General features: G+C 44.8%; 1 non-coding gene across 1 annotated transcript; it reads right to left on the bottom strand.

Moving 5' to 3' along the window:
• Positions 1–7417: 7417 nt before the first annotated feature.
• Positions 7418–7489, bottom strand: TRNAG-UCC (transfer RNA glycine (anticodon UCC)). The gene has a single exon. It is a non-coding gene; the product is annotated as a tRNA-Gly (tRNA).
• Positions 7490–22771: the final 15282 nt, after the last annotated feature.

Genomic DNA, 22771 nt, shown 5'->3' with positions numbered 1-22771 from the left:
AAAAGTATTCGGCCCCCTTGAAGTTTTCCACATTTTGTCATATTACTGCCACAAACATGAATCAATTTTATTGGAATTCCATGTGAAAGACCAATACAAAGTGGTGTACACGTGAGAAGTGGAATGAAAATCATACATGATTCCAAACATTTTTTACAAATAAATAACTGCAAAGTGGAGTTAGGGGGTATACTTAGCAGGCATAAGAATGACCCAAGGGGAGTGGAAGTCAGGATGGGAGCCCTCGGTTGACTACTCCACCGGTATCGCGGCCGTCATGCCGCATTTTGAAGAGTGCCTGGAGATTCCCTCGCACTCTTTTGAAAAAGCGGCGTGACGGCCGCGATACCGGTGGAGTAGTCCACCGAGGACTCCCATCCTGACTTCCACTCCCCTTGGGTCATTCTTATGCCGGCTAAGTATACCCCCTGACTTACACTTCTGTATGCTCTATCTATGATTTGTTACACTCAAACTTCAGCACTTTATGGCTCATTGTTATTACTCATTATCACTGTTATTGATATATGGATTATATGTATGTTCACTATGTGCACTTTATTTATATTAGTAGGTATGTATCACTAATTCACTGTTATCAGGAGGTACTGAACCCGGGTTCATATGGTGTTGGAGCGCTCAGCTTTTGAGCACTCCACACTGATTCTCATCCATAGTTATTGGAGTGTCTTTTTTTGACAAATATGATTGTGCATAATTGCCTATGATGGATAGAATCCAGATTTGTGGAAGATTTTGGTTGGTCATTTTTTAAATGGTTTTATTTAAAATATATAAATTGGAATTGGAATTTTGAAATAAAATGTTTATGATTTTTTTGATACTTTAATGAAGTGTAGTGCTGTTCTTTGAGCTATACACATCCTTTCTAATTAGATTTACAGTTGTGCCATACTCCTTCCATTTCTGAATGGTCGCTTGAACAGTGCTCCGTGGGATGTTCAAGGCTTTGGAAATCTTTTTGTAGCCTAAGCCTGCTTTAAATTTCTCAATAACTTTATCCCTGACCTGTCTGGTGTGTTCTGTGGACTTCATGGTGTTGTTGCTCCAAATATTCTCTTAGACAACCTCTGAGGCCGTCACAGAGCAGCTGTATTTGTACTGACATTAGATTACACACAGGTGCGCTCTATTTAGTCATTAGCACTCATCAGGCAATGTCTATGGGCAACTGACTGCACTCAGACCAAAGGGGGTTGAATAATTACACACACCCCACTTTGCAGTTATTTATTTGTAAAAAATGTTTGGAATCCTGTATGATTTTCGTTCCACTTCTCACATGTACACCACTTTGTATTAGTCTCTCACATGGAATTCCAATAAAATTGATTCATGTTTGTAGCAGTAATATGACAAAATGTGGAAAACTTCAAGGGGGCCGAATACTTTTGAAAACACCTGTATTTTCTTTGTATTCTTCTAATTAGGTTGGCCCTTTGACCCCCCCAGCCTCCATTCACACCCCCATCCACACATAACCCTGCAACTTTCTCCCCCAGGGTTTCTGACCTTCTCACCTCCCCTCCCATTCTGGAGCCAACCCCCCTTTCCACTTAAAAAGGAAAAAAATCCATCAGAAACCTTACCCCGGTTCTCTCGGTGCATTGGACATTTTGATAAGTGAGGACTTTTTCCCTCCCTCCCGTGCCCGGCTCACCCATCTTACACCTCTTGATCTAGATCCTTATTCACCTGACCTCCTCCCCCCCAAAAAAGAACCCCCTATCATCTTCCTATCTTATTCCTTATTTTCACCTCCCAGTGTAAGATCACCTCTTTTTATATAACCTCATATTGGTCTTCTCCTGATCTCTGTGCTTCATGTGCTTCCTTCCCTTAACTCTATTTCCTTCACCTCTAACTATGAGGGAGGAGTGTATTTTTCTCCTCCCAAAATGTGCCCTGTGCCAAATTATCATACCTCTTAAATCTTTTACAATTCCTTCTTTAGTGCGAAATACTTTCCTCTCCCTGATTATCTGTGCAAAATAATAATAAGAACCCCCCACCCCATTCCCCTCCCCCCCAACAAGTGTGAAGGTAGGGCCTTTCACACAAAAAAATAAAATAAAAAATAAAAACCCACGTTCTTTTTTCCCCCATTTCTGGAGAGCGAGTGTACAGCCCGAAGGGGAGTATAATATTAATATTATTAATAATAATAATAATATCTAGAAAATACCTAAAATATGCACTTAAACTCTAAGAGCATTGTCCTTACTTTTTTTTGTTATCAACATCTCTTCTGAAGAGTCTGCATATCCTCGGCATTGTCCTCCTATTACGGGCCTCTTATCTCTTTTATCCCTGTGATCTACCTCCCCTGCCCGCGGCCTAACTTTTCCCGTTTCTCATCCCCCCCACCGAAGTGGGGGTGATGTCCTTCTCACTTTTCCTACAGATCCACAAACTCATCTGAATACTTAAACATGCCAAAGGAAAACATTGGGAAACCAAAAGAATCAGAGTATCCATATCTTAAAGACATAAAATTGATTCCCGCATCCACCTCCCCAGGAATAAGGCCAGCTTGTCTGTATAAGAGAAAAAAAATGTTTTTTCCCCCAATTTCTCCCCCCCCCCCCCCTCGAGAGGACACCCCCTCGTCACATAACTACCAGAATGATATCAATTTAAAAAAAAAAAATATGGTGTTGCGCCAAAATGAACCTAGCCGCTAAATCTGATAAATTGGGTTTCCCAACCCCAACAATAAAAAGGATAAAAATATAAGATATCAGATTGCGCTATAAGATATTCATTATTAATGATTCAATTTTATTAATGAACAGTAGATACTGTATGTATTCTTACGATTGGAATTGATGAAAAAGATTATAATATATGCAGAAGGTATACAAAAAAAATTTGATAAAACAAATAATAAAAAAAAAAAAAAAGTACACATACATACATACACACACACACACATACTTTCAAAGGGCCCCTGAGATCTACTCCAGAGCTATCCTCTCTCCATTCCTCCCCCAGCATTAGCTTCTTTTCTATTTCTTGTTTACCCTGCATCAATGTCATATATGACAGGTCTTGAAAGATACTAATAGCTGCTCCATGCCATTCCATAGTGCCTTTTTGCCTTGCCATCACAGCTATGGCCGCCTCCTCTCTGAAGTTATGGAACCTACAAATTATGTCTCTAGGGGGATCCCTGTCATTAGGCATAGCCCGTAAGGCTCTATGAACCCTATCAAACTTAATACTAGCTTCTTCCGGGACGCCTTATGCTAGGTACACACGTGGCGATGTAACGTATGATAAGATCCGACAGGTCCGATCTCGCCGCCGCTCGATTCCCCGCGAGCGGACAATAGCGGGGAATCGAGCAGAAGATAAGCGATGGCGGCGGGGACGAGCGGGTATCGAATCCGACGCACGCGGACGGACGCGGCGGGGATGCGGAAGAGGCGATCCGGCGGCAAATTGAGCCGCCGGATCGCTCCGTCTAGATGTAGCATAACAGTCCATTAAATATCGCTTGCAGACATATCACAATCTCTTCCCCTTGAACTGTCTCTGGGATCCCTCTTACTCTCAGATTATTTCGTCTTTCTCTATTTTGTATGTTGTTGATTTCATATTTCAGGGTAATGTTACAGTCTCTTTGCATCTCACCTGCCTTCTTTAGTGTCTCCACCTCTGCTCGCAATTTTGCCACTTCGCATTCCATGACTCCAGCTCCTTCTTTCAAGGCATTTACAGTGATGTGAAAAACTATTTGCCACCTTCCTGATTTCTTATTCTTTTGCATGTTTGTCACACTTAAATGCTTCTGCTCATCAAAAACCGTTAACTATTAGTCAAAGATCACATAATTGAACACAAAATGCAGTTTGAAATGATGATTTTTATTATTTGAGGGAAAAAAAAACAAAAAAAAACTCCAAATCTACATGGCCCTGTGTGAAAAAGTGATTGACCCCCTTGTTTAAAAAAAAAAATTAACTGTGGTTTATCACACCTGAGTTCAATTTCTGTAGTCCCCCCCTCCCCCCCCCCCCCCTTCCCTCCAGGCCTGATTCCTGCCACACCTGTTTCAATCAAGAAATCACTTAAATAGGAGCTATCTGACACAGAGAAGTAGACCAAAAGCACCTCAAAAGCTAGACATGCCAAGATCCAAAGAAATTCAGGAACAAATGAGAACAAAAGTAATTGAGATCTATCAGTCTGGTAAAGTTTATAAAGCCATTTCTAAAGCTTTGGGACTCCAGCGAACCACACAGCGAACCATTATCCACAAATGGCAAAAACATGGAACAGTGATGAACCTTCCCAGGAGTGGCCGGCCGGCCAAAATTACCCCAAGAGCGCAGAGAAAACTCATCCGAGAGGCCACAAAAGACCCCAGGACAACATCTAAAGAACTGCAGGCCTCACTTGCCTCAATTAAGGTCAGTGTTCACGACTCCACCATAAGAAAGAGACTGGGCAAAAACGGCCTGCATGCCAAGGCGCAAACCACTTTTAAGCAAAAACAACATTAAGGCTCGTCTCAATTTTGCTAAAAAAAACCTCAATGATTGCCAAGACTTTTGGGAAAATACCTTGTGGACCGACGGGACAAAAGTTGAACTTTTTGGAAGGTGCGTGTCCCATTACATCTGGCGTAGAAGTAACACAGAATTTCAGCAAAAGAAAAATCATACCAACAGTAAATTATGGTGGTGGTAGTGTGATGGTCTGGGGTTGTTTTGCTGCTTCAGGACCTGGAAGGCTTGCTGTGATAGATGGAACCATGAATTCTACTGTCTACCAAAAAATCCTGAAGGAGAATGTCCGGCCATCTGTTCGTCAACTCAAGCTGAAGCGATCTTGGGTGCTGCAGCAGGACAATGACCCAAAACACACCAGCAAATCCACCTCTGAATGGCTGAAGAAAAGCAAAATGAAGACTTTGGAGAGGCCTAGTCAAAGTCCTGACCTGAATCCTATTGAGATGTTGTGGCATGACCTTAAAAAGGCGGTTCATGCTAGAAAACCCTCAAATAAGGTGAATTACAACAATTCTGCAAAGATGAGTGGGCCAAAATTCCTCCAGAGCGCTGTAAAAGACTCGTTGCAAGTTATCGCAAACGCTTGATTGCAGTTATTGCTGCTAAGGGTGGCCCAACCAGTTATTAGGTTCAGGGGCAATTTCTTTTTCACACAGGGCCGTGTAGCTTTGGAGTTTTTTTTCTCACTAAATAATAAAAACCATCATTTAAAACTACATTTTGTGTTCAATTATGTTATCTTTGACTAATAGTTAACAGTTTTTGATGAGCAGAAACATTTAAGTGTGACAAACATGCAAAAGAATAAGAAATCAGGAAGGGGGCAAATGGTTTTTCACATCACTGTATATCCACTTTAACCTCTCTCAGTTCCTCCTTCATAGATGTCACTATACGATCAATTTGGATCTCCAGATCTTGTCGAGTCGGCATACTACTCAAGCATCTCCAAATATCTTCCAGGTTGCCCTTTTGTGCCATACTTTCCTCCGATGCCTCTGTACCTGGTGAGCTTGCATTTAAGGATGGGATAGTACTATCCAGCGAGCCCGCTTCCTTTGATGGGGTTTTATTAGCAGTGGGAAAGAATGTATTCACTGTACTTTGTCGAGCAGTGTTCTGCTCCTTAGCTGTGTTCTTCCCTTTTCTCCCCTTATCTTTCCCCATCTTATCTGGAAGCCTCCTCCCTATTTCACCACCTGGTTTACCTTCTATTTTAAACTTCTTCGACATTCACTACCACTCCCAGGACTCTTATCTCCACATCCACTGTCTGCGCTTTAGCATTTTATGTTGACAGTTGGTGGCTTTTCCGGCTCCCCTGTTACTCTCTGTCCGTGAGGTAGGATAAGGTCAGGGAGGAGGTCCTGGGTCTCTGCGCTGGCGGGTACCGTGTATGTCTCTCCTGCTGTCACGTTCCCCCAGCCACCACTTCCTGGGTGTCTGCTGCCTCACAGTCGGGGTTCCTCCAATATCGCCACCTGCTCTCTCTCTGGCTGCCGTCTTACAGCACTTCCCTTACGTCGGATTAGTGGAAGCTAGCGGGTGCTGAGCCAGTCTCCTCCACTTCCACAATCCCACCACTGTCGCTTCCAGCGTGTTGGTCACGCGTCTCTTCTACCGGCCACCCGGGTGGTTCAGTGCTGGATTCGGGCCTCCAGCTTTTTCTCTCCCGCGACACTATGCGGGTCTCCGGGCAAAGCAGAGCTCAACTCAGCTCATGTCACGCTGACCACCGAGCCGTGAGGGCGGAAGTTCACGTCCTCTCACTCCGACATATCCGGTCCTTCCCCCAGCTCCGTTCATTTAATAAAATAAAACTGCGGCTGCTTGCTTGGATCTGTCGGTGACCACGGTATTGCTTCCGGGTCTCCTCACATGCACTCTGCTAAGTGCCGTGCAAGGCAATATGAGGCATGGCAGAGGGGAAGAGGACATTAGAGGAGGAGGAAGCCAGAACATGCGCAGAGTGGAACACACAGACTTACTGTTTCCGGGTCACAGTGCGACTTTGTGCAGAGTCACCGATGTAATGAAATTTATACCGGACGAACTGGGAGGAAACTCTTAGCAAAAGAGCCACTGAGTGTAAGAACAGATGCAAATATACCTGGGTATGCTTAAATCCTCTGCTCAGGGTCACTTTAAAGCCCAGCTCCAGGAACTATGAGTGTCCAACAAGACTGCCTGGACCCTACTAGACAAAACACTGGTGGCATGTTGTCCCAGTACTTCCATCAACCCTGGGAAACTGGCATATGCATAATGCACCTTGTCTGAAGTGGTCCAACTCCAGAAGACATTAACACTTAAGATGATATCATCAGTGGAGCCTATAGGAAATATAAGTATCTTGGAGGGTTTACATGGAGCATTAGATTTGTACGTGTGCATGGGACAGTTACTGAGTAAAAAATTATTTCTTTAGATGGGCAAAACTGTTTAGCTTGCTTACATTTTTTGAGGATAGAAGACTGCCATTTTGTAGTGTTTCTAGCAGAGGTGGTCAAACTAGTGAGTGGTTCAAGAGTTTATATTGGGTACCAAAGAGTCTTGCTCTGTGTGGCTGATTGACACGGGAAGATGGTAATTTCTAGGTAGAGCGCAAATTTAAATTTAGTTTTAAAAAACCAAGGTTGGCTGCAAATCATAATGAAATAAAAAATAAGAAACAACTTGAAGCACTATTGTATGTTTATAAGCATTCTTAATTGCAGTGGAATTCCACTCTCACAGACACTATCAGCTTTGAGGGAAGTAAGCTATAATCATTGATTTACTGCTGTAAACCCAAGCTTTCTACAGTCCTAAAGACATTTCTCTAAAGCCCGTTCTACTTCATATTACATGATATTTTCTTGTGGAGAAAAAAAATGTGATGCGATGGCCGGGAATCGAACCCGGGTCAACTGCTTGGAAGGCAGCTATGCTCACCACTATACCACCATCGCTTATATATGCTGGACTCCCTCGCTATGTATGTGATTGCATCTCACCCATACAGTCTGCAGCTACACTGCGAGCACACCTAAATCCATTGCTATACCGTATACCAGAGAGGTCTGTTCTGTATTCCTGACTTCATTCACATATATTTCACAAGAATCTCAGTCAGCATCCCTGCCTGCAGTGAATGTTACGTGGCAACCAGCGAACAATCCCTGCAGGCTTCTGACACATTCCTTATAATGGTGCAGGGAAACAGATGTGTCTTTCCCACAAGCTGTCAGAGGATGGATTATTCCTTCCTGTTCAGTGGCATTTCTCTACCGAGATGTGCTGCAATAACAAACTATAACGAGCACCGTCATGTGCCTGACTGACCAGTGGTAGTAAAATAATATGGTAGAATACTGTACAGATCCCATACAGGTAATCCTCAAAACACTAAATTTTAATATGTACTTAAAACATAATATGCTAACTCAATCCTACAATATTTCATGAAAAGTAATGCAATTGTAATGTATATAACTTATTGTAACTTAGGAAACATTTCCGCTGAAATCAATAGGCTGTCGGCAGCAAAAAATAAAATAAAATAAAATCACATCACGCATGTGATTTTCCATAGCTGTGCATGGCATGGCTAGAGGCAATTAGATGCATTTTTGCATCAGAGCACGTGCCAGCGTGTCTAAGAGACGCACGCAAGCACTTGTGGAAACAGTCCCTAAATGTTTTTGTAAATACTATTATAAATGTAAACATATTTATCCCCATCCTTGTGCCCAAATAAGATCTGATAACCCCTATTTGCCTATAGCTTACAGGGAATTTCCTTTTACCAACAGTCTGTACATGTACTCTTTGTAGTGTTATCATGGTGCCTGCTGTTCTGACAGCTTCCACATCATCTTTGTGCTCTCTTTACCAACCCCGTCATGCCCTAATGCTTCCTGTCCACAGGGTTATGCACATACTTATTATCTATTATGATCTGTAACCTATAATAGCCCATTGCAATTCACACAGTCTTCCTTAGAGCCTATTCACTTTGGTGCTTGTTTTCCCAGGAGTTTTCCTGTAGAGTAACCAACACTTGTCCACGAAGCAGTAAATAGTGGCAGCAGACCAGTGAAGAAAAGTCAGCCATTTGTGTTAATGTGAATTAGGCCTTAGTCTTAAAGGAAACCTGAGATTGTACATACTGCAGTATGTATACTTCGCACAGCCGGGACCATTCTGCGCCAGTAATAGAGCGGCCGGATGGGATGGCAAGGGAGCACTCCTCAGGATAAAAAATTGCGGCAAGCCTTAATTAATTTATTGCTTGGGGTAATTTATTGCAAAAGGCACCAAATGAATTTATGTGGGAGAAACAAGACAACCTCTACGTGATCGCATGAAAACACCACAGGTTCTCTATTAACTGCAGAAAAAAAAAAGGATATTACAAAATATACTGATCTCCCAATACCCACACACTTTTGTTTACCTGGACACAGTTTAAGTGATTTTCGCGTCATTGTATTAATGGGTGGCTTTAAATCGGAAAACAGGAGACTAACACAAGAAACAAAATTTATACTTTGGTATGTAGAAGATGGTTTAAACAAGGACTCTAACTTTTTGTGCTTGTACGATGGGTTTTAAATGCCACAATTCTTTTTATTTTTTCTATCTTTATATTTTTGTTTCATATGATGGTAAGATGGTGTTCACTGTCACTATTCATTGTATTTGCTTTCATGTGCTGGGAAGATGGTTTTAAATGCCACAATTCTCTTTAGCTTAGAATTAATGTTGCATGTAGTCAGCCCAGTTACAATTTGAACTCGGAATTTACAATGTCTCCCCATTAGTGTTGGGCGAACAGTGTTCGCCACTGTTCGGGTTCTGCAGAACATCAACCTGTTCGGGTGATGTTCGAGTTCGGCCGAACACCTGACGGTGCTCGGCCAAACCGTTCGGCCATATGGCCGAACTAAGAGCGCATGGCCGAACGTTCCCCGAACGTTCAGCTAGCGCTGTGATTGGCCGAACGGGTCACGTGGTTCGGACCCGAACGCGCTCTGATTGGCCGAACGGTCACGTGGTTCGGGTAAATAAATACCCGAACCACGTCATATCTCCGCCATTTGTCTGTGGGTTTAGCTTTGGGTAGGCAGGCAGGGTAGTTCGCGCTCCAGCCACGCTACCCGGGGTCCCCCCTGTCATTGTGTCACTGCTGGGAACAGTAGTACACCGCTTGCTCAGCCACACTATATAGCATTCTGTTTACTGCCACTCTGTGTACCTCGCTCAGCCACACTATATAGCATTCTGTTTACTGCCACTCTGTGTCTGCTGGGAATAGTAGTACACCGCTTGCTCAGCCACACTATATAGCATTCTGTTTACTGCCACTCTGTGTACCTCGCTCAGCCACACTATATAGCATTCTGTTTACTGCCACTCTGTGTCTGCTGGGAATAGTGGTACACCGCTCGCTCAGCCACACTATATAGCATTCTGTTCACTGTTCTGTGTCTGCTTGGAATAGTGGTACACCGCTCGCTCAGCCACACTATATAGCATTCTGTTTACTGTTCTGTGTCTGCTGGGAATAGTGGTACACCGCTCGCTCAGCCACACTATATAGCATTCTGTTTACTGTTCTGTGTCTGCTGGGAATAGTGGTACACCGCTCGCTCAGCCACACTATATAGCATTCTGTTCACTGTTCTGTGTCTGCTGGGAATAGTGGTACACCGCTCGCTCAGCCACACTATATAGCATTCTGTTCACTGTTCTGTGTCTGCTGGGAATAGTGGTACACCGCTCGCTCAGCCACACTATATAGCATTCTGTTTACTGTTCTGTGTCTGCTGGGAATAGTGGTACACCGCTCGCTCATCCACACTATATAGCATTCTGTTCACTGTTCTGTGTCTGCTGGGAATAGTGGTACACCGCTCGCTCAGCCACACTATATAGCATTCTGTTCACTGTTCTGTGTCTGCTGGGAATAGTGGTACACCGCTCGCTCAGCCACACTATATAGCATTCTGTTCACTGTTCTGTGTCTGCTGGGAATAGTGGTACACCGCTCGCTCAGCCACACTATATAGCATTCTGTTTACTGTTCTGTGTCTGCTGGGAATAGTGGTACACCGCTCGCTCAGCCACACTATATAGCATTCTGTTTACTGTTCTGTGTCTGCTGGGAATAGTGGTACACCGCTCGCTCAGCCACACTATATAGCATTCTGTTTACTGTTCTGTGTCTGCTGGGAACAGTAGTACACCGCTCGCTCAGCCAGAGTATATAGCATTGTGTTTACTGCCACTCTGTGTACACCGCTCAGCCAGACTATATACCATTGTTTACTGACACTCTGTGTACACCGCTCAGCCAGACTATATACCATTGTTTACTGACACTCTGTGTACACCGCTCAGCCAGACTATATACCATTGTTTACTGCCACTCTGATTCTGCTGGGTACAGTAGTACACCGCTCGCTCAGCCAGACTATATAGCATTGTGTTTACTGCCACTCTGTGTACACCGCTCAGCCAGACTATATACCATTGTTTACTGAAACTCTGTGTACACCGCTCAGCCAGACTATATACCATTGTTTACTGCCACTCTGATTCTGCTGGGAACAGTAGTACACCGCTCGCTCAGCCAGACTATATACCATTGTTTACTGACACTATATAGCAGACTATATAGCATTGTGTGTACACCGCTCAGCCAGACTATATACCATTGTTTACTGACACTCTGTGTACACCGCTCAGCCAGACTATATACCATTGTTTACTGCCACTCTGATTCTGCTGGGAACAGTAGTACACCGCTCGCTCAGCCAGACTATATACCATTGTGTTTACTGCCACTCTGTGTACACCGCTCAGCCACACTATATAGCATTGCGTACTCTGCCAGTCAGTGTGTATATTGCTGGGATCAGTAATACTCCACTCACCGTCAACCACTATATGAGCTCAACATGAGTTCCCCAGAGACCTCCGCTGTGAGCAGCACTCCCAACAACAGCAACAGCCAACGCCCCACGCAAGCTATAACATCCACCCCAGCAGCCAGTGGTCAGCAGCAGCCCTCCCCGGAGGAGAACGTTGTGTCCATCAGTCCGTCGCCAGAGCGATTAATGAGGGCTGCCATTGAGGAGATGATGGGGCCTGATGTGGAGGAGGAGGTCTGGCTCAGGCCAGCATCCCAAGTTAATGTTGAGGACGATGAGGGGTCTGTGTCTGGGGATGTTGGGGTGGCAGAGGTGGTGGGTGGGTCAGACTCAGGAGAAGAGTTGTATGATGAGGATGATGATCGGGACCATCTGTATGTGCCTCAGAGTCCGACCCCGGAAAGCATGTTGTATCGTGTGTTTAGGTACTAAAATCTGCGTTCCCTCCCAGTAGTGTTGGGCGAACAGTGTTTGCCACTGTTCGGGTTCTGCAGAACATCACCCTGTTCGGGGTGACTATATAGCAGACTATATAGCATTGTGTTTAATGCCACTCTGTGTACACGGCTCAGCCACACTATATAGCATTGTGTTTACTTCCACTCTGTGTCTGCTGGGAACAGTAGTACACCGCTCACCCGCCACTGTATAGCATTGTGCTCTGTGTCACTGCTGACAATAGTGGTACACCGCTCACCCACCACTGTATAGCATTTCTGTACTGCCACTGTACTGCTGCCAGTCAGAGTGTACTTTAAGGATAAGTGAAATGAGGAAGAAATCCGGTGAAAGAGGGAGGGGCAAGGGAAGAGGTGTTTCCCCTGACGGTTCACGTACAGGCCACAGGGGAGCACCCAAGAAAACCCACTCAATACTGCCCATGTTGTCCAGGACAACAACCCTCACAGATCCAAAAGAACAGGACCAGATAATTACTTGGATGACCTCTCAAGCGTCCAGCAGTGGGTTAAGCAGCACCAGCACATCACGCACGAGGTTCGAGTCCTCAGCCAGTTAAAGTCTGGGCTTTCTTTGAAGACTGCACTGAGGATGTTACCATGGCGATTTGCAAGGTGTGCAAGACCCGCCTGAGCAGGGGGAAAAGTATTAACAACCTCTCCACCACCAGCATGAGCCGCCACATTCTATCCAAACATCCCACTCTGTGGGCAAACGCGGCAGGACAGGGTACCACCAGCAACACTGCCTCCCTTGGGTTCACCAGACTCACCACCAGACCCGCCTCAGCAGCAGCAGTAGCCCAGCCATTGCGTGGTTCACAACATTCACAAACATCAGACGATGCTGACACTGTCACTTTCCGGACTAGTGCTCTTGAGGTCTCCCAGTGTTCATCAAACACAACAACCAACAGCCCTTCGGTGTGCAGCGCTACGGTTGAGTTGTCTGTCTCTGAGATGTTTGAGCACAAGAGGAAATTGCCAGCAAATGACCCCCGGGCCGTGGCTGTAACAGCCAGCCAGCATAGCCAAGCTTCTGGCCTGCGAAATGCTGCCATATCGAGTGGTGGAGACAAACAGCTTCAAGGGCATGATGTCAGTGGCCATCCCACGTTACGTGGTTCCCAGCCGCTACCACTTTGCGCGCTCTGCAGTGCCTGAGTTGCATGAGCACGTGGTCAGCTAAATAACCCGAAGCTTGAAGAATGCCGTTGCCTGCAAGGTTCACCTCACCACTGACACCTGGACGAGTGCGTTCGGCCAGGGTCGATACATCTCCCTTACCGCGCACTGGGTGAACCTTGTGGAGCCTGGCAGCGATTCCTCACCTGCTACGGCGCGGGTGTTGCCCACGCCGCAAACAGCTGGATAACAACAGCAGCACCTACCTCTCTGACTCCTTCTCCTCCAACGCATCTCAAAGCTGTACCTCATCCGGAAATGCTAACCCAGCACCAGCAGCAGTAGGATCGTGGAAGCAGTGCAGCACAGCTGTTGGCATGCGTCAGCAAGCGTTGCTGAAGCTGATCTGCCTTGGGGATAAGCAGCACACAGGGGAGGAAATTTGGAGGGGAATAAAGGAACAGACGGATTTGTGGCTGGCACCGCTGGACCTGAAACCGGGCATGAAGCTAGACACCTGGCACGAACTGGCAATGTACGCAATAGAGGTGCTGGCTTGCCCGGCAGCCAGCGTTATGTCGGAACGCTGTTTCAGTGCTGCCGGAGGCATCATCACAGATCGGCGTATCCGCCTCTCCACAGAAAATGCAGACCGTCTGACTCAAATTAAAATGAATCAATCCTGGATTGGAAACGACTACGCAACACTCCTGGACCCCAACCAAGTAACATGACCGATGAACATCTGGGATGGTTTAGCGTTTCCGGTCCCTGTTTATTGAACCTCTCATCTGTATTACATTTATGACTGCATGGCGGCAAAAAGCATTGCTGCTATATCCGCACGCTTTTTGTCCTCATGCAAGGCCTGGGTTGTTGTGTCTCACAAAGCGTGGCCTTCTCCTCCTGCGCCTCCTCCTGTTCCATCACGTGTGCTGCTGCTGCTGCTGGGTTACCGTTGCCGGTCCCTGTTTATGGAACCTCTTATCTTTATTACATTTATGACTACATGGCGGTACAAAGCATGCTATCCGCACGCTTTTTGTCCTCATGCAAGGCCTGGGTTGTTGTGTCTCACAAAGCGTGGCCTTCTCCTCCTGCGCCTCCTCCTGTTCCATCACGTGTGCTGCTGCTGGGTTAGCGTTGCCGCGTGGTCCCTGTTTATTGAACCACTTATCTTTATTACATTTATGACTGCATGGTGGTACAAAGCATGCTATCCGCACGCTTCTTGTCCTCATGCAAGGCCTGGGTTGTTGTGTCTCAAAGCGTGGCCTTCTCCTCCTGCGCCACCCTCCTCCTGTTCCATCACGTGTGCTGCTGCTGGGTTAGCATTACCGGTCCCTTTTCCTGGAACCTCTTATATGTATTACATTTATGACTGCATGCCGACAAAAAGCATGTTACCTGTGCAAAGAAAACAGACATTTCCCGCATTTAAAAGACAGTTTTCCCTTTGAAACTTTAAAATCGATTTTCTCAAAAACTATAAGCTCTTTTTGCTAAAAATTTTTTCCTCTTGTACCCACTCCCAAGGTGCACATACCCTGTAAATTTGGGGTATGTAGCATGTAAGGAGGCTTTACAAACCACAAAAGTTCGGGTCCCCATTGACTTCCATTATGTTCGGAGTTCGGGTCGAACACCCGAACATCGCGGCCATGTTCGGCCTGTTCGGCCCGAACCCGAACATCTAGATGTTCGCCCAACACTACTCCCCATCACTAGAGTCTGCTTTATGTTATGTTGAGGAAGTGGTTGATCTTATCAATTTATCCAGGATGCCTGGGAAAGCCTCCTGATGTAACAGTTAGGGCTGGTTCAGATGGACGTTTGGAGGCGTTGCGTTCGTTGGCGTCGCGTTTAGCAGCGTTCGTGTGCGTTTGGATGCGGTCGCGTTTTTTCTTCCCCTAGAGGGACATTAGCCGTCGCGGTTAACCTCCCCTGAAAGCTACATGTAGCTTCCAGGGGCTCCTTGAACGCCAGGGAAAAACGGGACCCAAACGCCGCGTTTGTGTAAACGCGCTTGAAAGCTTGGTACAAACGCTCCCATTCACTTGAATGGGAGCGTTTAACACCAAGCCCTGAACGCTGGCTGTAAACGCTCTGCAAACGTCCGTCTGAACCAGCCCTAAAGGCATCTAATTACATTTATTTATGTTTGCTAAAGAATGTTTCTTCTCTGTACGTCAGCATATATAAGCTGTATTTTTTACGTTTATCAGGAACAAAGTCCGATGAAGGCTTATTATAAGCCAAAAGCTTACTGTTTATTCATCTCTAAGTTAGCCAATAAATGGTATCATCCTGACTAAAAACTCCTTTCTTAGAAGAGAGAGGAACACAGAGTGAATACAGGAAAATCACTATACCATAGTGATCATTGCAGTACTTTACATTTTACAGTGACATCGTGTGGTTGCTTTACTATAACGCAGTTTAGGTAATTCTGTTGATAATGCCAACACCCATTCTGAACAGATTAGCCTTGCAGCTCAACTTTCTTTATCAGTTCCAATTGTCTTTTTGCTGGTAGAGACTTTGTAAGAATGTCAGCTATCATGTCTTCAGTTGAACAATACAGCAATTCAACTTGCCCTTGTTCTTGTAAATTGGTCTAGAAATTATGTTGAACATCTATATGCTAGGTTCTTGGATTGACTCGTTTGTGGAAGCGCAATGCATCCTTGGTTATCCCTTTCTGGGAGATGAATAAGCTTTCTGTAGGATTTATAATCACATAAGTGGAGAGTATCAATCAGTCTCCACTAGGGTAACTCCAGGGATAGCCGGAAGCAGGATGGTCGCACTCTTCAAAAATAAGGAAGAAAGTTCTACCAGTGAAAGGATCTGACTATCAGACTATGCCTTCCTGCCCTTTCTAGGGAGAGTGGAGCTAGCACAACAAAGTTTGAAAAATGAATAAAACGAAGTCAAAAACAATATAAAATTGTAAAGATAGAGGTGGTTTACTTCTTAGACGACACAATCAAATTTGTTATGAAAGGATTAAATAAATATTGATCTTTTTATCACAAATTTGATTGTGTCGCCAGAGAGGTAAGCCACCTCTATCTTTTCGATTTTATCTTGTTTTTAACTTAATTTTATCCATTTTTGGTCGCCTCTTTAAACTTTGTTATGAATTATCTATGAACAAAAAGCTCAAAGTACTCTCTGGCTCTGCACTACTTATGCCAACTAATTTATTCAATATATTAAAGTACACTTATTCTAGAATAAAGAGAGGGCAATGCATTTAATGTGCCACCATCTTGGTTTCCAAGCTAAAATGCCCCAATCTTTTCCAATGTAACCCTTTTGTTGGAGCCCCACAATTAAAGTGTACCTGAGATGGGACTACAGGCAATATTTATATTTAAGCTTCAAGGAGGATAGGTAGGCACTCAGTATGAACTGCAGATGTGAACGGTTCCGCCGAAAGGCAGTGCATAGGACTTCAGCAGCGGCTACGTGCTCACGACACATAAAGTTCAAACATTGTGGGGGGGCGTGGCCAAGATGGCGTACTAAGCAGACGGCTTTCCCTGGAGCTCCGCTGCCTGGCAATTACAATCTGCATCCATCAGCTAGCTGGGACTTTCAAACTTTGTGATTTGCTCGGTTTCTCTCACCTAAGCAACCTGGACGACTGGTGTGTCCCTCCGGAGCTGTCGGCAGAAGGTGGCTTAGTATCCCCGCCGGACTTAGCTGATTCTCCCGGCCCTGATCGCCCTCAAAGAACTGCTCACCGATTTTCACCATACGGCGAGATGGGAGGAAGGAAAAAAGATAAACAGGACGGAAACTCAGCTCTTGAAGCTCCCCCATCAACATCGTCGGCTCAAAAAACTGCAGCAGCTAACTCCCCACCTCAAAGCCCTGGCATGGCAGACGACCACGTGGAGGGGGCTGCTACCTTACCTAATACAGCAGAGCTCATGGACGCCATAAAAACCTGTGAAGTTGCACTCACTATGAAGATTGATCACATGGAAGCTAAGTTCGGGCTGCTCCGACAGGATGTGGCGGTAATTAGGGACAGAACCTCTGATCTGGAACGCCGCACCTCAGATGCAGAAGACACCCTTCGGCGCCATGAGGTTTCTATTCCAGACAACACCAAGAGAATTACACAGCTGGAGATCAGGGCTAATGATGCTGAAAATAGAAACCGGAGAAATAACCTTCGCATGTTAGGTCTCCCTGAAGGGACTGAAGGCGCTGACGTAGAAAACTACATAGAACATCTCCTCAGGGATCTCCTGCCAGATGATACTTTTTCAGCTCACTTTGTGATCGAACGAGCACACAGGCTGCCGACGCGTACAGGCCCTCCAGGCGCCTACCCCAGGCCGGTTATTTTTCGTGTCCTCAACTACAGGGATAGAGATGCAATCCTTGCTGCAGCCAGGAAGAAGGCTGATCTGAAGCTGGGTAATACTCGACTGATGCTATTCCCTGACTACACAACCGAGACCCAGAAGCAGCGGCAAAGTTTTCAACATGTTAAGGCTAAACTGCGGGATAAAAACATCAAATACGCTATGCTTTTCCCAGCTAGACTCAGAGTTCAATACCGGGATACGGTCCACCTCTTTGAAACACCCGGAGAGGCCTCAACTTGGCTTGAAAAGCTCCCTGCTACAGGCGAAGAGGAGTAACACTTGCTAAATCAAGGTTTATGCGTTTCTTTACAATACTTTACTTATCTCATATGACTGAAATTGGCTGGTGAGTTAAACCTTTTATTCTTATTATACCGAGGAGCACATGAGCACCTAACTTGTTTCCTAAGGAACTGATTCACAGGCCGCTTGACTTTAGTTAACTTTTTCCTGGTGCCATATGATCCCTAGTTACCTTCATGGAGCTGGGGATGCCAGAGACTGTATTTCATTATACCCGATATAAGATTGTTGTGTTCAAATGAAAAAATGAGGTACCTGTACTCATTGGAGCACTGGCTGACTGTAGTAATGTAGGGACTCTCCATAAAGGGAACTTTCTCGAAATATTTACATGTAAAACTTCTTCTTTTTCTCTCCATACCACTGAACGAACCAGAGCTCCCTATAGGAAATCTTACTACTGCTTAAGAATCTGTGTAGATGATTTTAAACTTTACACAAGATGATACACGGCTGGTTGTTGCACTGCATTCCAGCTCCTCTCGGACATTGATAGTCACTGCACTGGATATTACTTTTCCCTCAAAAATCCTTAAATCATCAAAAAATGCGGTGAATATGATTGGCGGGAAAGGCCCCGCGCTTTTTCACTTTGAACTGAGATGGTTGAGCTGGGCTGCGGTGCATTGAGAGACTGCATTGGGAAATATCTACTGGCTCAGTTATGTTTGCAATGTGAATCGGCTCTGAACACTTGGGCCCTATTACAACAACACTGAGAACAGATTTGTATTTATATGAATCTTTCACTGAATGAGCAATGCATATTTTCCATGTTATACTTTAATTTCTACCTATTATCAACCCCGTTTCCCTCACTTTTACTATTGCCCCCCCCCCCCCTCCCCCGGGCACTAAATTGTCTCACATTCCCTCTCCAGTATTAACATTATCTCCTCCTGACTGTACCTTTCTTCCTTCCGTCTGCGTCCTCTAACAAGTGAGTTCTATCTCTATAATCCTTCCTAAATAACAAGCAGAGCAATATGAGGTGAATAATTGCTGAATATGTATCCTGACATTTGTACAGCTAACGTTGTTCTTTCTGCTAGTCACTGCTCTGGCAGGCTGCAATATAAAACTGAAGAGTTTATGGGACCTTGGCAGTGCCATTATTATATATGCCACTTAGCATTATTATTATTATATTACAGGATGCCAAGATACTGTTTATTTTAGACCCTTTATAAGCTATGCTACTCCTAAAAGTGCGGAATGCCAGAGTACTGACACTTCCAAATATTCTTGGATGGGATATATCCTTGGTTTAATGTGAGGAATTAGCAGGTGGGAACCCATATGCGAGAAGACATAGCTAAGAATAAGATTGTCCTATCTTATCTAATCGGTACAATTCAATCGTGCATCCACTGGAGTCTGTTATATTATAATCCAATCAATGCTAAGTGAGAATATACTTCATCCCCTAAGCCTGTCTGACGCTACGACAACTCTTGCAAAGTAGGCGTGCTTTTACTGTGAGCCCCCAGCTCATATTAACATTAAGCTTTCACACTTGCTCACGAGAATCTGGGGGATGTGTTGGGGTTGTCTCGGTCTGCCCCCGGGGAGGTAGCTCCCCTCCCCCCCCCCTCTCTCTCATGGAGTATTGATAGGCATCACCAATATTTTCTGCTGTATCGGGCGCTTCCCCTGGGGCAGACTGTGGCATAAATATGCGGGCTTTATGTATACTATGTATATGTGCTTGTAATACGTATTATATACGCTTATTCTACGGGCTCCTTAAATACACTTGTCGTCAGGACTACCTACCCTAACCGACTTTCATATTTAGCCTGGAAAAAGTCCGGTGTCTCAGCTGCATTATTAATTTACGGTGCTTGACTAATTTACTTGCCTGTCCCTTGCACGTCCACTAGGTGGTAGTGCAGGACAACAAACAATTATAATCCAAAATCCTGCAGAACTATTTTCCCCAAGGCACTGCAACACTGTTGTAGAGTGATGTGCTGAGACACAGAACGGACTTATTCACTCAGGGCCCGTTTCCACTATCGCGAATCCGCATGCGTTGCCCGCATGCGGATTCGCACAGTCAGTACAAGTGGATGGGACTGTTTCCACTTGTGCGTTTCCCCGCACGTTTTTCTGTGCAGAAAAAATCTGCAGGGTAGGGGCCTCAGAATTCGCCTGCGTGTGGAATGCAGGCGAATCGCACGCAATGTATTTAATAGGGAAATCGCATGCGTTTTTTGCCGTGATTTCGCATAGGTACCCATGTTAATTCACACAGGCAGTGACATGGTTAAAATCGCATACAGCCTTACCTATGCGAAATCGCGGCAAAAAACGCATACGGAATCGCACCCGCATGCGATTTGCCTGCGGTGATTCGCCGGCGATTTCGTAACGCTATAGTGGAAACGGGCCCTCAGCCTGACTATCTCCGAGTGGGTGGCACATTTGAGTCACTGCAACCATAATTCCTGCACTAAAATATCCTAAATTAGCGCTAAGACAGCCAAAGCTACACTCAGCCACCTAACATATATTATTATTATTATTATTATTTAGTATTTATATAGCGCCGACATATTACGCAGCGCTGTACAGTGTATATATATATATATATTGTCTTGTCGCTAACTGTCCCTCAAAGGAGCTCACAATCTAATCCCTACCATTGTCATATGTCTATATTATGTAGTGTAAGTACTGTAGTCTAGGGCCAATTTTTTAGGGGGTGCCAATTAACTTATCTGTATGTTTTTGGAATGTGGGAGGAAACCGGAGTGCCCGGAGGAAACCCACGCAGACACGGAGAGAACATACAAACTCTTTGCAGATAGTGCCCTGGCTGGGATTCGAACCAGGGACCCAGTGCTGCAAGGCGAGAGAGCTAACCACTACGCCACCGTGCTGCCCATTTGGTAATGAACCCGAACCCTCTTGAGCTAAATACACCTACTTGCTATACGATTTCTTGATCATAGCTTGACCAAGGGCTGCGGTCATGCGGGCGTTTATGCTCTTTTTTCTCCCCAGGATGCTTACAAGCGCTGTGGTGGCTTAATATGTGTGTACTCACCTCTGAGAGTCGGGAGATACCTATTGCAACTTTTACATATTGTCCTGAACAGTGTCCGCAGACGCCACTTCACCATGTCCAACCTCCACATAATATAATGTATTTAGCATTGAACTAGATATCCTACCTGAAGTAACCCGAAATATAGACAACCGAACTTAAGTATACTATGTATATACACCTTAACTATGTGTTATATACATTTATTGTGCGACTCCTTCTAAATGTACCCAATAGAAACAAACACAATCCACATAGGCAATTAAGTACGCTTCATATGCTTATATAGCGAGGAGAACCCCCCCCCCCCCTCTCCCCCCTTCATTGGTTTCTTCTGATCCCGCTCAAATTCATTACTAATGAATCTAAATGTGTGCTCCTTGGTACAGTGTTAATTTAATACTTTACTTGAATGTTCAATAAATAGTACCCCCGGCATTACTGCTGGGCGCCGCTGGGTTGCGGACCTCCAGGGGGCCCTACCACACCCCCAGTAGTAGTAGTAACAACAGTTTTTTCTTTTTTTGAGTTATTGTTCCCAGTCCTCTTTTGGGGCTGTAGGCTGCTTAGTGCACAAGTTCCGGTTCAAGGGATTCAAGACGTCCTGATGTTGAGGTTTGAAATACAGGATGTAGGGTGGGGGTATTTTGGGTATATGAATGTTTGTTGTATTACACTTTGTTTTCTCTCTCTTTGCTGTTCCTCCCTTCGTCCGGTCTCTGCTGTGGTCCCTCCCTGCCCTCCCGGTCGGGGACACCCTCCTTGGGCTCGTAAGTACAGGTCTCTATCGTCATCATACTTAGAGTTGTTTAATTATATAACATAACACAAATGACAGCTCTTAAACTAATTTCCTGGAATGTACGAGGACTGGGCTCTAAGATAAAACGCTCATTGGTCACTAGTTTTCTCAAACAACACTCGCCTAATATTTGCTTCCTCCAAGAAACCCATCTGACAGGAGGGAAAATCTTAGCCCTTAAAAAACCATGGGTAGCCCAGGCCTTCCATTCTACATATTCATACTCAAGGGGGGTGTCAATATTAATAAATAAAAACTTAATCTTTCAATTACATGATATCAAAATTGACCCGGGCGGGCGTTATATAATTATACATGCCACAATAAATAATGAGAAGCTTCTGTTGGTCAATGTTTATCTGCCCCCTCCAGCTGATATAGCAATATTAGATAAAATACTCACTATAGTTGCTCAATTCCCCACGCGAAAACTTATCATATGTGGAGACTTTAATTTGGTACCAAACCCTAAATTAGACAGACTAAAGTGTAATACAAGAGATACACTAGAATTCAGTAAATGGATAGACACTTGCAACAAGCATGATATATGGAGATGGAAACATCCCACCACAAAAGCGTACTCCTGTTACTCTACTTCGCATGGCGCGTTATCTAGAATAGACCTAGGTTTGGCTTCCTCTGAGGTTCTTCCCTTGATTAAGGGCACACAATTTCTCGCTAGAGGCATTTCAGACCACGCTCCCCTGGAACTGGTCATGCAACTTGGTATTAGGCAAGGGGACAGAACCTGGAGACTGTCCAAACACTGGATAACAGACCCTACAATAGATGATATCATAAAAAGGCGAATTAAAGCGTATTGGTATACTAATGCAGGTTCCTCCACCCCTCAAATGATATGGGATGCTAACAAGGCAGTAATACGGGGACATTATATTGAAGCCATTAAAATAGCTAGAGAACAGACCAAAGCCCTGGTGCAGTGGAAGGAAAGGATAGCAACTGAGCTTGAATCCGATTATATAAACTCTAATGATCCAGAAATATATAAAAAATGGCAGCTAGCTTTACAAACTCTAGAACTATATAGACTGGAAACCACCCAAAAAAATCTCTTGGCGCAAAAACAGAGAATCTTCGAACAAGGAGACAGAAATGGTAGTATGTTAGCATGGCTCTCTAAAGATACAAATACCACTATTTCTATTCCTCAGATATACACAA

Source organism: Hyperolius riggenbachi, chromosome 9 (genome assembly GCF_040937935.1).
Source record: "Hyperolius riggenbachi isolate aHypRig1 chromosome 9, aHypRig1.pri, whole genome shotgun sequence".
Taxonomy (NCBI): Eukaryota; Metazoa; Chordata; class Amphibia; order Anura; family Hyperoliidae; genus Hyperolius; species Hyperolius riggenbachi.
Note: the sequence above shows the minus strand (reverse complement) of the source record. Positions and strands in the feature narration are given on the sequence as shown.